Consider the following 16799-nt stretch of genomic DNA (forward strand, 5'->3'; position numbering starts at 1 on the left):
ATCAGAAATAATTAGCCCCTTTGCAGTTATCTCAAGATAGAGTGTAGATGATGATGGCTACAGTACCTTATTTCTCCTCTGTGCCACTCTCAGCTATGGTGGCAGACTGAAAAGTAACTGACTGGTTACCATGGTTTCCAGTGGAGGCAATGTACCATGTAATTATTGCATACAGCTATCATTACTAAATTTTGTATAGCATTTTGATGTAATTCAATAAATAGTTTGAGTCATAGCTCTAGAAGGAGGTGCAACTGCTTATAGGGTAATGTTTCAGGGAATATTACATGAAATATTTTTTTCTATACAGGTTGCCTATCAGGGACACTGATGAATAAAATTCTGTAGTAGTTCTAATTGCTTTACTCCTATCACAAGAAAAATTGGTAAAAGGAAGTTTCAGGTCTGCCTGGGTAGGTAAAGTAGTGTTGATTCAGGTACTAAATGAACCAAAACCTTCATTTGGTTTTGAGCTCGGTACTTAGTGAATCTTATTTCTTTAGCAGCCTTTAACAATGAAATAAAAACGCATGCTTTGTGAAACATATAATAGGGAAGAAAAAAGAGACTTTTAAACCAATCTACCATCTCCTCCCTCCCTACAAATTCCAGAGCAAGTTTCCCCAATTTGTCACCAAGTGCTAACTAATTAAGGAGTTGTCACTTTCCTGGCCTTCTCTCAGTGCTGTGCACACTACAGGATATAAATGTGGGTGTGAGGGTAATCCTTCATTATATATTCAAGGGAATTGCCAAGTGTTTCCATCTGTATTGTTATCATTTGAAGATAAATCATTTCAATTTATTTTAATAAAAGGCAAGCAGACATGTATCTATGCTAATCTTCTTCATGCCTTTGATAACCCCTACTTTTAATCGATTTTCCCAATCACTTGCTTTCTGTATTACTGTGTTAGAAAGCCAAAGTCTTAACTAAGTCACAAATTGGCACCAGCACATGGAAATGGAGAAAGACTGATGCAAAACTGTCCTTAACCTTTTTATGAACAATGTATCCTTCTATTAAATTTTTAATTCATCAGAAATAATGTGGGATACTTGTAGGAAGCAACTCATCGACTTCCCTATCTCATATGTTCTCCTTGTTTTTCTCAAGTGTATGTATGACTTTATGTCCTCTCTGTTACTCAGCATGACGTGGAGTGGATATGAAGAAGTACAAGAAAGGGGTATTTTACACAGTTCCTTCTCTCAGGAATTCTGCCTGAGGGAAATGAGAAGTGCACACAGTACAGGCAGCATAGTAGGAAGAACACAGACATCGTAGTGTATCTAACGTAGAACAAATAAGACCTTCTTGCCATTTTACCTACAGTGCTAATTCACCTCTCTGGGCCTCTAGTCTCCTATGTCAAGTGGAGGTACGCAAAGCTGGCTGAGAGGGTACATGCAAGGATTCAGTCTGATAAAATAGTATGTAAAGTGTATAAGTACAGTATGTGGCACATTGTGGGTATTCATTATAATACAATAAAAATAATGATGGTCACATATTTTACAGAGATACTGAGCATTATGTAGTTGGGTGGAAAAAGGAATTGGAGTGATTGGGGAAGACATGGATGAAGTAGGATTTAAACTTAGACTGGAAGGGGTAGGTATGCTCCAAAGGTATGGAAGCAAGGGGAGTGTTTGAAGTGAAGGAAATAGCGTATGCAAGTATGTGGCTATCTTCACAATTGATTTTTTCCTATCAATTTGACCTTTAGAACTCAATTGTGAAAGAATTGAACTTTGTTTTAGTTTTCAATCTATGTTTGCTTTTCTACATCTGTAAGGTCATGTTAAGATTTTGTCATGTTGTTTTCTTGTTATTTAAAAAAAAATAGTAAGCACATTTTCTATTCCCACCAAGTATTGGGTGAAAATATCCTGTGGACCACTCCTAGGACTGCCAAGAAATCAGTACACAAAGATCCACATGTGAGCAAAATTTGGAAAGTGGATCTCTTCTGCAGCGGTTTTTCTTTAGCCCATTCTGCTCCTGTGTTCCGCCTTCCCCTCTCTCTATAGTTATTCCTTTAATCCAGTTGCTTTATATTGTGCCTTGCTTGTGCTCTCCCACCCCATTAAAGCAATCTGATAAATGAATGTCACTGAGCCCAAAAGATGTCTGGCCATAAATGTAGCGCCACTCAGGAAGTATTGCATTTTCAGAGTCAGGCCAGAAAGAAAAAGTGAACCCTTCATGGTAGGTCCTGTTTTAGGTGATAACTCAGTACTCCTTAAAGTATCATGGATTGGTGACAATCAACCCCAGCTTTGAATAAGGCAGGTAAGCTAGACATCTGTATTAAAAGTGGGGGCAGCGGTTAAGCCAAATAAGAATGGGGAACTAATGAAGTATGTTTTTAAGGAGATGAGAGTGTAGTTGAGTGGACTCTTTCCTTGGGAATGGACCTTCATGGATATCATGTTGGTGTGAGAGTCAGCTTTGCCTTCAGAGTCATGGAAGTGTGTCTTTTCCTGTCCCTTACCCCACTGTACCTATTGAGAGGTGCTCTGAAGAAGAGTGTGTTGCACGTGAACGGTGCTGAGCCAGACGAGCGTTTAAGAAATCTGGTCTGGACATCTGCAGTAGACACTGTGATGTGCTTCCCAGATCTCTCTTCACTGAAAGATTTGTTTTATCAATTGCTAGGAGGGCTGTCAGCAAATAGCCTTCAGGAATTGCCACAATTGTGGAGGGCAGTCTTGTTTAAAGTCACATCCCTTCTTGTGGTGGCTTATATCCACTGACTGATTGATGTTGAAGTACAAAGGTGTGGGCATCTTGGCTGACCTCAGGACCACTCTGTGGGGCAATTCTAGCTCCAGAGTTCAACGTGGGTTCGGCTGAGGCTGCCATTTGGCCTGGATTGTAGCTTGACCTCTCTCCCTGCCCACTCCTGGGCATTTACTTCTTAAATAAACACCCTGCATGTGGCAAAACTTTACCTCAGAAGGCGATTACTAGGGAACCCAAATTGCAACAAGATCTTTTCCTTTAGGTTGTCAGTTCCCTGACCAGTGTAATGTGGGACACTGATGTGCAATAAAGGAGATTATGCGTGTTGAGATATTCATTTTTTGAGCATTCAGCATGACGGCGTGGGCCTGGCCTAGAGCAAGTGGAAACCCAGCTGGTCATCCAGAGTTACTAAATACCTTGACCACTTATCCCAGGTGCTGTGCAAACAGTTTTTATTTTGTATATGATCCATTCCGTGTATAGGTTCAATAAAGACACTGTGTTTTCAGGAATCCTCCAAAGATACCATGTTATTCTAGGAGGCATAGTTAGTTTTTGCTATTACGCATTATCACCTCAAGGTTGACGTATTTATCAGTTAAACAGTTAGAAACTGAAAGGAAGAACCTAGAATTCTGAGGGACTGAGACATATGATAGTTGAGTTTTGTTTGGGAAATAAAAAAGGTTGGGAGTCGATATTGAACATGGAGAAATGTCAAGTTAGGGAGACTTTACAGATTCTTTACAAATAAATCAAAATAGCTGAAGTTTTCGTTTAGCCTGTGTTCTGCTGTTGCTTTCTCTTTTTTCTACCACCCACTCAGATTTCTGCATCTCCAAGAGCTGCACATAACATTTTTTCATAATACATTATATTAATTTCACAGCTACACTTTAAATAGAGGCACAGCTGCACTTGTCATTGAACAGTGTATGAAATAACCTTGGAGTAGTAACTTATTTATTCTTACTGTGGCTTGAGTTTAATTGTATGTGGGTTTTGCCTTAACTTATAAAAGGTATTTGTACAATCCTCATTAATAACTGTAATTCCAGAAGTTAAAAGTTATAATAAGAGTTTACATTTTGATAACACTGTTCATACTAGTACCTGAAGTACTTTAAAAAAAGGAATTCTAAAGGGCAAAACTGCTATTATTTGGGTTTTAAATATTTGTAGGCTTTGGATAGAAGGAATTATTCCAAAGTCATTTGGGGATAGAAAAGGGTTTTTCTTTGTTTACTTCAGCTCCCAATAAGGTTGCTTCCTTTAGAAGAGAAAGAACAACATGGCAGTGCTGGCAGGGAGGGCTAATCTTGCATACGTTTAAGCTATTCTTGAAGTTATTGCAATATTATATTTTAAGCTGTCTACCAGTGGTGTGCTGGAGCTGGTTCCCACCACCTGGAGACTGCTCACTGTGGCATATCTTTTCTCAGTGCTGTGTCCAGTAGCATCATGTTGGTAATTTAAAATTAGTTATGGTCAAAGTATTTATACCAGTGCAAAAGTTTTAAAAATCAGGACTTTCCCCTACCCTATCCCAAGAGAGCTAGTTGTTAAATATTTACCGGTATATTACTGCCATCTACTTATATCCTGCATGGTACAAATTATAGTCTTACATGGAAAAAATTTAAAGACATAGTATATAAAATGCAAAAGAATGGGTGATTAGTCCTTTCTAAAGTTCAAATGCATCCAGAATCTGGCATCTTGATGAAGGCTGGATGAACACACAAGTTTTGGGTAACTTCAGGAAGGTAACTCCTCTGCATCTTATCCTATGCCTCAGATTCAACACTCTCCAACATTAATGCCTCTTTTTATGAGTTTTCTATGGCCAAGCTTATGTTCACTCTAAGAAAGGAAACAAAGCACTTTCCTCAGGGGACTGAGGTGACTTTGCTTTTGAGTCTGAAGCTATTGTATCTGAGGTGAACAAGAATGACTTCATTAATGTGTGATTAAGCTCACTTGAATTTTGGCACAAATCATTTGCTTAGCTTTAAGTATGTTTGTTCAGGGTGTAGCTAGAGGGTGATGAAGGAGTATCTAGCAGTTGATGGGTAGGGAGAGATCATGATATGCCCATTCAGAAAGACGGTTAGAAATCTGAAAATCCTACCACTATCCTATGAAGCCACCCTCTTTCCCTGCTCAGGGTGTGTGAAGTCTAGCATTATAAGACACTTCTCAGCATAGAAATTTTGCAGGTGATATTTTAACACAATTTTAACATAAAATATGAAACTTTCCATGTATCTATACTTTGACTATTACATTTGAGAGGTTTATAGTCATTATATGCCCTCCATTTTGCTCCTCACTGAACCCTTGATAGTTCTTTATCTTAATAGGTATAATTACCTCCATACAGATAGCCCAAAGTATTATAAAAAGATTATAAACTTGCCAGTGCATTTGATTGTAATATCTGTTATACTATACAAAACAAATGAAAGCTTGAAGTAATAGACAGTAAGTAAAATAATGATACAAATAAGACTGTGAAACAATGGGTTAAGGCGGCAAGATCACAGAAAATTCCTTTCCTAAAACCTCATAACTAAACAGAAAAAGTAATTTTTTTGTCCAAGAAAGGGTCAAAAATAAATAAGCAGAAACTAGGCAAAGAAAATAAGACAAGCTTATGACATCAAGTTCAAAACGGGTGTTACAGTTGAAAAATTGTGTTCTAGAGCAGCAGAAGGTAACACTTAGCAAAGGAGGATTCAATAAAATCCTAAGAGTTCCCCTTAATACCACTCAGCTTGGGGGAAAATATAGTAAGGAGATAAACAATACTGGGAAAAATCAAGATAAAAATCTGTAACTATATGCTCTTACATTCAGGGGCAAGAAGACTGTGAGGTTTTTTTTTTCCAACGAATTGTCCAAAGTTAAGAAAACAGTCTCAGTGGATTGGGCCTTGGTACAGGATTTCAGAAGAGAAAAAGGAGCAAAAAAAGATAGTATGTTTCTAGCTTATAAATAAATGAAAAAGAAACAGCCTAAAATGAAATTTAGTATAAAATCTGGGGAAGAAAAATATTTAGAGATATGATAGAGGAAGATTACCTGGAAGTAAAGATTAAAATGTAAAGGAGCATGCCTTATAGCAGGAAAAATTATTTGGAGTTAATGAAACTGAGACACATTCTGGTTAACCTGTTGTACTTCAGAGTAAAGATGCAATTCTTAAAGAATCACAGTTCATCATATGTTCAGGCAGATAAATTAATTCACAAGTAGAAAAAAATCAAGGCCGTCTTATAGTTCTTCATGATTAACATTTAATGCCGTAAGACAATAGTGAGATTCCTGTAAGTTCCAACAAAAAAGAAAATGGACCCAAGAATATTACTCATAGCCAAGTAATTTTTCAAAATGCCACAGCAGACACTCCTAGACTGGAAAGAACTTGGGAAGTTCTTAGAAATCAAAACAAAAACTCTCAGAAATAGTATCCCCAAATGAGATTAAACATTTTAGGGGCTGCAGATGAAATGCTTTGGGCAGTGGGAAGAAAAATGTTAAGTGTGATAACCACCTTACCTTCCATAATGTCTGGTCACATCTGAAACTGAAGCAAGTACATTAAAAAAATAATGATTCCAAACTTTAAATGTTTCCCAATTTTTTTCCTTAATATTTTCAAATTTGACACTATTGACGTTTTAGGCTGGATGATTCTTTGTTGTGGGGGCTGTCTTTTGCATTGTAAGTTGTGGTGTCCAAAAATGTTGTCAGACACCACTAAACATTCCCTAGGTGACAAAATATCTGTGTGCGAATCAGTGCATTAGATGCGTCTTTTAGAAACAAGTTTTTTTTGTGTGTGTGACAAAGGAACCGTTTTATTCAGCATTTTCTTGAGCTTCACTTTTGTTCTGTTAAGTTTTAGTGGAACTAAATTTAGTATTTCAAAAAAGTAGTTTGTCGTTTATATGAATCCATTGTTAAAGTAATTCTGCCTATTTATCTATGTCAATCAATCATGTGCCTATTAATCTCTCTTTGTATCTGTGTATATGTACAGGGAGATGCTCATAAAATTATAAGAGTAGATATGTGGTTGATGACATTTTAGTTTAATTTCTTTTTAAAGTATTGCTTGATTTTTTAAAGGTTAGCAAAATACATATTTTGGTAAAAAGTAAAACTATTACTCTAAAAATTATATAGATATGCTTCATTTTATAATTCATTTATATAACAAAGCCTTGTCATAGTCTTTTGAAATATACATAGCCTTTAATACATTCTACTTTGTGCAATTGAATTGAATAGAATAATTGAAAAAATGTATTAAAAGATTGCAACACCAAAATTTCCAAAGCAGCCCAGATACCCTCCCTATTAGTAGAAAATCAGCTTAATAAATGGTGATATAGCCTATTCAATAGAATTATAGTCAATCTATTGATAATAAGATTGCAGAGGAATATTTATTACATAGAAAGGTATTAATGTTACGTTAAATGAAAGAAGTAGGTTTTTAAATGTTAAAAACCTACTTTTAACCTACTATATTATTCCTTGTTCATATAAAATGTTATATTATAGGTATAAAAAAAGCTGCTACTCTACACATCAAAGTTTTTATCTCCAGGTGATAGGTGGCTTTTATTCATTATTTTTAATATTTCTATTTTTTATTTTCTATATTGGAAACTTTATTAAAATCATATTATAAATTTGTAGTAAGAAATACTATCAAATACTTTTAATCTCAGAATGAAGATACTATCATAGGTATCCATGCTCTTCAGGTACCCTTGATTTCCAGTATTAAAATATTAACCTAAATTTCCTCCTGACCTTCTTTGCTCAAGAGTATATGATGGGAATGGACATTAGACAAGATGAGTTTACAGGAATGAATGCTGATCATTTGTTTTGGACCAAAAAATTATATGACAATCCAATAAAACAGAACAGATCCTGAGAATAGCTCCTTAGGAAAAACAGCAACATCAAAATCCCAAGGAGGAGAAGATGGGCAGAAACATTTCAATACCTAGATTAATTGTGGAAGAGAGACAAGGACAGAACTAACCAGGAGAGAAGGATTGGCTTGGGGGTGAGGCACTTATGTGCTGGGCAACCATATGTAACCAGTTTTCTGCTTCTTTCTGCTTCTGCTTCCTCACCTTGCACATGAGTGTGCCAATGCATGTACAGATCATTGGTGTGCAGAACCCTATAAAAATGCAATAAAGCAGTCAGGTCCAATACCCATGGTACCCTGTGCACATCGGAGATGTCTCATAGAATTTCTAGGGCATCTTTTTCTGAAAACATTTATCTTAAAACATTTATTTTACAAATGAATCTTATTTTTTCCTTATTCATATAATGAACACACACATTTATACATATATGTATGATTGTATACATACAATCATATGTATATGATCACTTGTATAGTACTGGATCCATTGGCAATTATAAACTACCACTCTTCAGCTTAATAATTTTTGTAACTTTGGTTTTTGCAAAGGATATTTTCTTAAATCAGCATTTATGAACTTTGTTTTTCTTTATGTAACTAAAAAGAAAACTAAAGATGTGGGAACTGAGAAACCTGGGTTGTATTCTTGAAATTGCCATTATGATTCATGAAGTAGTGATTTCTTCAACGAAACTAAAATATTGGCTTAGTTACTTTAAATTTCAAAATGGAAAAAAATGGTCTAGTACATGACATACTTCTATTCACATAGTCAATAGCAGAGTTTACACTAGAAATCAAATATTCTGATTTGTGGAGAAGTATATGGACCACTAAATGGGTAGCCTCTTTCATGCATGCAAAGTACCATAACGTTTTTCTTCATTCTGTGTCTTAATTCACTATTGATCACCTTTGCCCTCATCTTTCAGCAAAGTCATTCCAAGCATTACAGTCAACTATATAGTGAAACCTTACGTTTTTCTGGAAAGTTGGTGCCTTCCTGGACACTGTCCATAACTATTTCTGGGTAAGAGTAGTTCAGAGTGGAGACCAGAAAAAGTACCTGCAATTGAATGTCAAGGGCATGGACGGTAGAATTTGACCTAGCAGAAAGCCCATGATCAACCTTCCAAGGCACTCAGAATAGTCAAACTACGGAAATAAAAGCCTATAAATTCAATGGAAAAAGGTCATCATATGAACAAGGCAGTATTTATTTTTTGTTAATTTCTCTAGACTTTTTAATGTAATTATATTAGTTGCCTTAGAGAGAGAACATAAGAACATAATGCTATGAAGCAGCCTGAAATTATAGTTACAGATAATTTCTGTACTATCTCCCACACCCCATTTACCCATTGATATTAGATCATCCTGGTTATTTGTAAGTTGCTGTTAAGTTTCTGTTGTAAGATTTCTGATTTGAAATGAAGAAAAGTAATACAGTGCTAGTTCTCACTAACCAACCATGAACTGTGTTTTGGGTATTGCCTTTGAATTTTTTGAGCATTGTGACAGGCTATATAGATCTATTAAATTTCTTTGCTGATAGTAGCAGCATTTTATAGACTACTTCACTTGCCCTCTTCTTTGTTAGAGTTGAGGACTGAAGGAGCTTATGTTACCATGCAAAATAGCTGTTATACACAGGCCATGTAGTAGGGAGCCCAAATCCAACTGCTAACTAATTGGAATGTCTGTTTAACCCAAATTATGGGCAGATTCCTGCCAAGGTCTGTCTCTAAGTTTGTGATGATGTGAACATGTTCCTGAATAAAAAGAAAGAAAAGCATTTGTCACTAAAGGACAAATGAATTTTTATCTCTTCAAATAGCTTTTTTTTAAGGTTTCTTGTGTTTATTTTTCCTGCTTAGCTGAAATGTTGGTAGTTTTTATACTTTTAAATATAAATTATTTTGTAGTTTAAATCGACATTTTCTTCAGTAGGAACTGGGACAGATGAAATTAGTTTATTGTTGTTGAATATTTCTATAAGAAATGTAAAATGATTTTCATCTGTAACTACAATTATACATCTGAATTAAATATAACTCTTAATAAGGTATTATGTATATCTTCTTTAAGAAAAATAAAAAATATTAATTACTACTTACCAATAGCTTTAGGATTTGAAAAACTAATAATCCATATTAATAATTATTATCAATCATAAAAATTTATATTAAGCCTACTATGTGTTAGGCTGGAGATATAGTAGTGAAAAAGACAAAATCCATGTCCCCACTGCCTTTCTATTCTAACTCATTAAAAAGTAAGTCCTGAACAAAGAGCCAAAGACCATAAAATGTCTGGGGAGTTCTGGTACTAGGTAAGATTGAATAAGAAAATCCACTCTGTGTCTTGTGCTAAATACGGCTATAAAACTTGGACATAATGTATGGAGCAGTTATTTGAGGGCTCTGAAATGTAAACAATAGCAGGCAGAAGGGGAAAGAAGGTCAGAATTAAAAATAACGCTGAACTGGCAGTTAGTTTACCACTTTTTCTTCCTTGAGTATCTCCCAGCATGAAGACAATGCAGCCCAAAACCCAGAGCAGGATTGGGGTGAAGAGGGAGAGCTCCAGGAAAAGACCTCTATTTTTGCCTCTAGAAGTGGGAAAGAGGTCTCCTAATGCTCAGAGTTGGGCAATCTCCCACTTGTTTTTTTCTTTTCTTCATTTTCTCATCTCTCAGCCCAAGCAGTCCCATGGCATCAGATGTGAGAATACAGAGAACATGTGAGAGAGGGGAGTCTTTCTGATGGAAAAAGCTGAGATCCCAAGATGGCAGGAGCAAACTCCTTTTGAAGTGTTTCTTTGTACTCTTGTCACTTAGTCCTAAATGCAACACAAGTGGCAGGAAATGTGTGGCAAAGTAAGATGAATAAAGCCACAACCTTCTGGCTAAAGGGCCATAATGAAGGGCACCAGGGCACCAGAAAGTCCTGGGGAAATCATAGAGGCAGGAATTTGGGAGACCAGCCTCTTAACGTTTGTTATGAACTCCCAAACTCATCCATGACTGTGTGCATGGATCTGTCTTACGCAGCCTACCATAGACTTTGAGAACTGAACAACAGGGTAGACTGGCCACTGGGTGGTGCACATGAGGGACAGATCCAAACAGCCCTGAAAAGGCTTTGAAATTGGAACAGTCATTGAAACTATAATCTACGGAAGGCTGGCCAGAACTTGTGGCCTGAACCCAACCAGGTCAATTACCTACTAAAACAATAACAAAAATTCTCCATGTGATTTAAACATGATCCTTTCTTATAATGTGGTACTCAAAATGTCTAGAATATAATCCAAAATTATGTAGTATCCAAAGAGTGAGGAAAATTTAACTTGCATGGGGAAACAGAATCAGCAGACACAAACACTGAGATGACACAGTTGTTAGAATTTTCTGATAAAGACTTTAAAGCAGCCATTATAAAACTGCTGTAATAAGTAGGGATGACCACTCTTGAAAAAAAATGAAAGGACAGAAAATGTCAGCAAAGAAATAGAAAATGTAAAGAGAAACGAAAATTTTAGAATTGAAATAAAAAACAACTGGAAGAGTTTAACAGAATGAAAGTGATAGTGGAAAGAATCTGAATTTGTAGGTAGATTAGCAAAAATTATCCAACTTGAGCAGTTGAGTAAGAACAGATTAAAAAGTGAACAAAGTCTCAGGGACCTCTGAGGTAATAACAAAAAAGTCTTTGTGTCACTGGAAGCCCAGAGAGAATAAAAGAGTGAAAATATTTGAGGAAATAATGGTCAGAAACTTTCCAGATTTGTCAAAAGACATGAACCGACTATGCATTCAAGAAGTTCAGCAAACTCAAAACAAGATAAAGCCGAAGAAATCCAAACCCAGACACATCATAATCAAACTGCTGAAAATTAAAGTCAAAGAAAGAATCTTGAAAGCAACCAGATAAAAACATGACATTATTTATCGGGGAAGAGTTACTCATTTAGGAGCTGATTTCTCATCAGCAACCATGGATGGTAGAAGGAATTAGAACATTTTTAAAGTGATAAAAGACTTGTTCAGCCCATAATTCCCTATCTAGCGAAAATAATTCTTTAGCAATAAAGGTGAAATAAAGACACTCTCAGATGAAGAAAAACTAAGAAATTTTGTTGCCAGAAGACCTGCTATGAAAGAATTGCTAAAGAAAGATGTTTATAAAGGAAGGACATGGTACCAGAAGGAAACTTGGAATATCAAGAATAAAGAGAAACATAACTGCTAAATATCTGGGTCTATATAATAGACTAGTCTTCTCCCATTGAGTTGTTTAAAATGTTTGATGGTTGAAAGTAAAAATTACAAGGTTGTCTGATGAGTTTTCAATGTTATACATAAGACAATTACAATATGGGGTGGGGTAAAAGAACATACATGATGGAAAGACTTTTTCTTACCACCTAAAGTGGCAAAATAGTGATTCAGTGTAGACAAAATAAGTGCAGTATATATAATACAATTCTTAAAGCCACTCAGAAAAAACAACAGGAGATACAGTTTAAAAAAGAAAATAGAAACATTTTTTAAATGGGTAAAGGATCTGAATAGATATTTTTCCAAAGAAGACAAATAGCCAACAGCTTCATTAGAAGGTACTCAATGCTGCTAATCATAAGGGGAATGCAAATCAAAAACACAGTAAGATATCACCTCCACCTGTTAGGATGTCCATTATCAAAAAGACAAGAGATAACAAATGCTGGCGAGGATGCAGAGAAAGGGGAACCCTTGTACACTATTGGTGGGAATGTAAATTAGTGCAGCCACAATTGAAAACAATATGGAGGTTCCTCAAGAAATTAGAAGTAGAGCTACTTTATGATCTATCAATTCCACTTCTGCATGTATCTCTGAAGGAAATGAAATCATCATGCTAAGTGGAACAAGACAGATAAAGACAAATAATGCATGATATCACTTATATATGGAATATTTTTAAGTTGAACTTAAATGTTATCACAAAAAAGGTAAATACCAAAAAAAAAAAGTAAATGTGACAGGTGATGGATATGTTAACTTGATTATAGGAATCTCTTCACAATGTATACATAAATCAAATCATGCTGTACACTTTAAGTATCTTAAAATTTTATTTGGCAATTATAACTCAATAAAGCTAAAAAAAACAAAAGATAATAAGAGAGTACTATGAAGAGTTCTCCAAATGTAATTTCAGCAACTTCAATGAAATGGAGAATTCTTCAAAACTCAAAAATGGTCAACATTTTCTGAAGATGAAATAGATAACCTGAGTAATTCCATAACTATTTTTTTAACATTTTTTATTGATTTATAATCATTTTACAATGTTGTGTCAAATTCCAGTATTCAGCACAATTTTTCAGTTATTCATGGACATATACACACTCATTGTCACATTTTTTCTCTGTGAGTTATAACATTTTGTGTATATTTCCCTGTGCTATTCCATAACTATTAAAGAGATTGAAGTCATAATTCTTCAAAAAAGGAAAGGCCAAGATCATTTCACTGGCAAACTCTACAAAACATTTAAGGAAGAAATAATACCAGTTGTACACAGTGTTTTCCAGAAAATCGAAAAGGAGAGAACACTTCCAAACTCATCTGATGAGACCAGCAGTGCCTTCATATCAAACCCATACAAAGACAGGACAAGAATAAAACTATAGACTAATATCCCTCATGACCAGAGACCTAAAATTCCTTGAGAAAATATTAGCAAAAAAAAAAAAAATCCAATCCACCAACATATAAAAAGAATAATACACCACATCAAGTGGGATTTGTTTCAAGAATGCAAGGCTGTTTTAATATTTGAAAATCAATTAATGAATTGTACCATATTAACAACCTAAATTTAAAAACTCCATGTGATTATATCAATTGACATAGAAAAGCATTTGACAAAATTCAACATCCATTATGAGAAAGCTCTGTGCAAACTAAAAATAGAAAGCAATGTCCTGGTAAAGGGCAGCTACAAAACTCCCAGAGCTGACATTACTTCCCCATGAAAGACTGAACACTTTCCCTCTAATACCAGGAACAAGGCAGAGATGTCCCATTCTCATCACTGCTACTCAATATCATACTAGAGGTCCTGGATAGTGGAATAAGGAATGAAAAACAAATAAAAAGTATATAAAGTGAAAGGAGAGAAATAACGACTTTCTCTATTCCCAGACAACATGATTGTTTATGGACAATATCCCAATATCTACAAAAGCTTTCAAAACTAATAAATGAGTTTAAGGAGGTCACAGGATACTAGGTAAAAACACAAAAATCAGTTATATTTCTATGTACTAGCAATGAGTAATGGAAACTGAAATTTAAAAAATCATAATTTTAATCACTCCAAAAAATGAAATACATATGTATAAACCTAACAAAACATATGAAGGATACATATGCTGAAAACTACAGAACACTGATAACAAAATCAAAGAAAAACTAAATAACTGGAGAACATACTATGTTCGTAGATTGAAAGACTCAACATAGCAAAGATTTCTGTTTTCCTTCTATTGATTTATGTATTTAACAAAATATCAGAATTCCAGCAGGAATTTTTAGTATTGATTATCTCTTGCTGTGTACCCAAAATGTAGTGACTTAAAACAGTGCACATTTATTATTCACAGTTTGAATCGGGAATCTGGACAGGGGTTATCTGGCTTCTCTTTTACGAGTCTCTCAGATACTGCAATTGAGATGTAGGCTGGGCTATTGCCATCTTACGTCTTGACTGGAAAAGGATCCACTTCTAAGCTCATGTGGTTGTTAGCAGGATTCTGTTCTTTGTGGGCTGTTAGACCAAGGGTCTCAACTTCTTTGTGTTTGTTGTCTGGAGGTTATCCTCTTTTCTTTACCTTCTGGGCTTTTCCAACATGGCCGCTTGTTTCCTCAAAGCTAGCGAGAGAGAAAGAGTGAGAGAGAGGAGAGAAGACAGACAGAGGGCTAAAGAGAATCAGTAAATCACAAAAGGGTGATAGAAGCTGTTGAAAGGTATGGTGGCCAGGGAAGGCTTCAGTGAGAGGGTGGTTTTAAGAGTAAATGCCTGAAGGAGGAGGAGAAATGACCCAAGTGTCTCCCTGTAGGAAGAGATTTTCAGGCAGAGGAAACAGCATGTGCAAATATCTGAAGAAGAAATATGTCTGGAGGTACAAGGCAGAGCAAAGAGGCTGGTATGACAGGAGCACAGTAAACTCCAGGGAGGGAAATAGGGGATAAGTAAAGAGGGGTAACAGGTGGCAGGGGAGATTTGCTGGATGAATGTGCCAATGAAGCTATAGAAAAACTTTCATCATCTTTCTTCTACAACATGTTAATGTTTTTCATCTTTATTTTGGAAAGAAAATTATTTTGTGTCTGTTTTCGTGATCCATTGTCTACAATTTTATACTGTTATTTTAGCTCGGTCTACATTTCAAGTGGCTTCACTATTCCTTAATGGCTCATCATTTTTTGACAATTGAAGTTGGTTATTAAATTATTCCTTAGTGTTTCAGTTTTTGTTTCTCTGTTAAGATAGTGTTTTGTAACCCTGTTGCCATTATTGCCATTCTTGTTTCTGGACTGTTTGATGATTCCCCAACTCCCTCTCTGTTGTACAGTCCTGGGTAGGACTTGAAATTTTCTTAGGAATCTGACCTGAAGTTGTACATAATGACCAGTATATTCTATTGCAAGTTTGAAGAACACAAAATTAAAGCCCATGTGTTTTCAGTTAATTTTTTAAAAGCCTGAACTTTTATGATACAAGAGATATTTTACCAGTTTTAGGGATAGTTAATTTTGTAATTGATGATCAGCTCTTGAAACTGCTACCTGAGGTGAAAATAGTGCACTGGTTCTTTAATTTGAACTTGTAGGAACAGAGTAGTAGTTTTTTCTCTGATCTTCTTACAGACTTAATGCTGAATATTTATGATTTTTTCATACACAGAACTCCCTAACCATAGCTGAAGAAAACTCAAAATGGTAGAGATGATCCAAGTTGCAATTCTTTTCAGATGCTGGAAAAAAACAGTTTTAGTGTATGAATAATGATGTGTAATATGGAAACCATTTATTTCACTAAGTGCTAAAACAACATGTGTCAAGAAGATAAAGTTCCACTTTCCCGTCTTCCAGAGCTGGAGCAGTCCTGAATGAACTGTTGGGCATGTGTTTTATTGTCAAAGAAGAAGGGGAACCTTCTTCTTGGCAGTGGTAGGTTCTAACCCCAGAGATGAAGTATCAACTGAATGGGAGGCAGAATCCTTACAGATCCATTTAGTGTGCTCATTTTCCTCTCTTCAGACTGTCCCATGCTGAGTATATGCCAGGCAGATAACAGCCTATCTTATTTTTAAAGACCTATTTCTTCTTGCAGGCAGGATTTCTTTATGGGAGGGGCATTGCATGTAGATCAGCAAATAAGCATGCCACAGTACTGCGTTAGAGAGAATGTTTTCTCTTTGGGAATTCTGTCAGATAAACTTTTCAGATTGGTTTTCATTAAATGCTAAAGATAAGGTTTTATATATAATTTCCTGCTAATACCATGTATGTACACACATATATAAAATATACATTGTATCCAGTGTTGAATTTTATATACACATACAGTGCCTGCACGAAAGAACAAGAGTTAAAGAGTTGGAGTTAAGGAATTGGCTCACATGATTGTGGAGGCTTGAAAATCTAAAATCTGATGGGGTAGGCCAGCAGGCTGGAGACCCAAGGAAGAGTTGAAGTTGTGTGCAAAGGAAGTATGCTGACAGAATTCCTTCTTGCTTGAGGGACATTTGATCTTTTTTCTGTGAAGGCCTTCAACGTACTGGCTGGGGCTCACTTATGGAATAATCTGTTTTCTTTGAAGGCCATCTATTTAACTGTCAGTCTTATCCAAAAACCATCTTCATAGAAACATCCACAATACTGTTTAACCAACTGTTTGGATACTGTAGCCTAGCTAGGTTGACACCTAACATCAACCATCACAATAATTTTGCTTAAATTGTTCATTAATATTGTTTATGTTCTTACAAAAGCTGTAAACTTAATTTATTCCTTTTGTTAGTTTCTTTAAT

This window comes from Camelus dromedarius, chromosome X (genome assembly GCF_036321535.1).
Source record: "Camelus dromedarius isolate mCamDro1 chromosome X, mCamDro1.pat, whole genome shotgun sequence".
NCBI lineage: Eukaryota > Metazoa > Chordata > Mammalia > Artiodactyla > Camelidae > Camelus > Camelus dromedarius.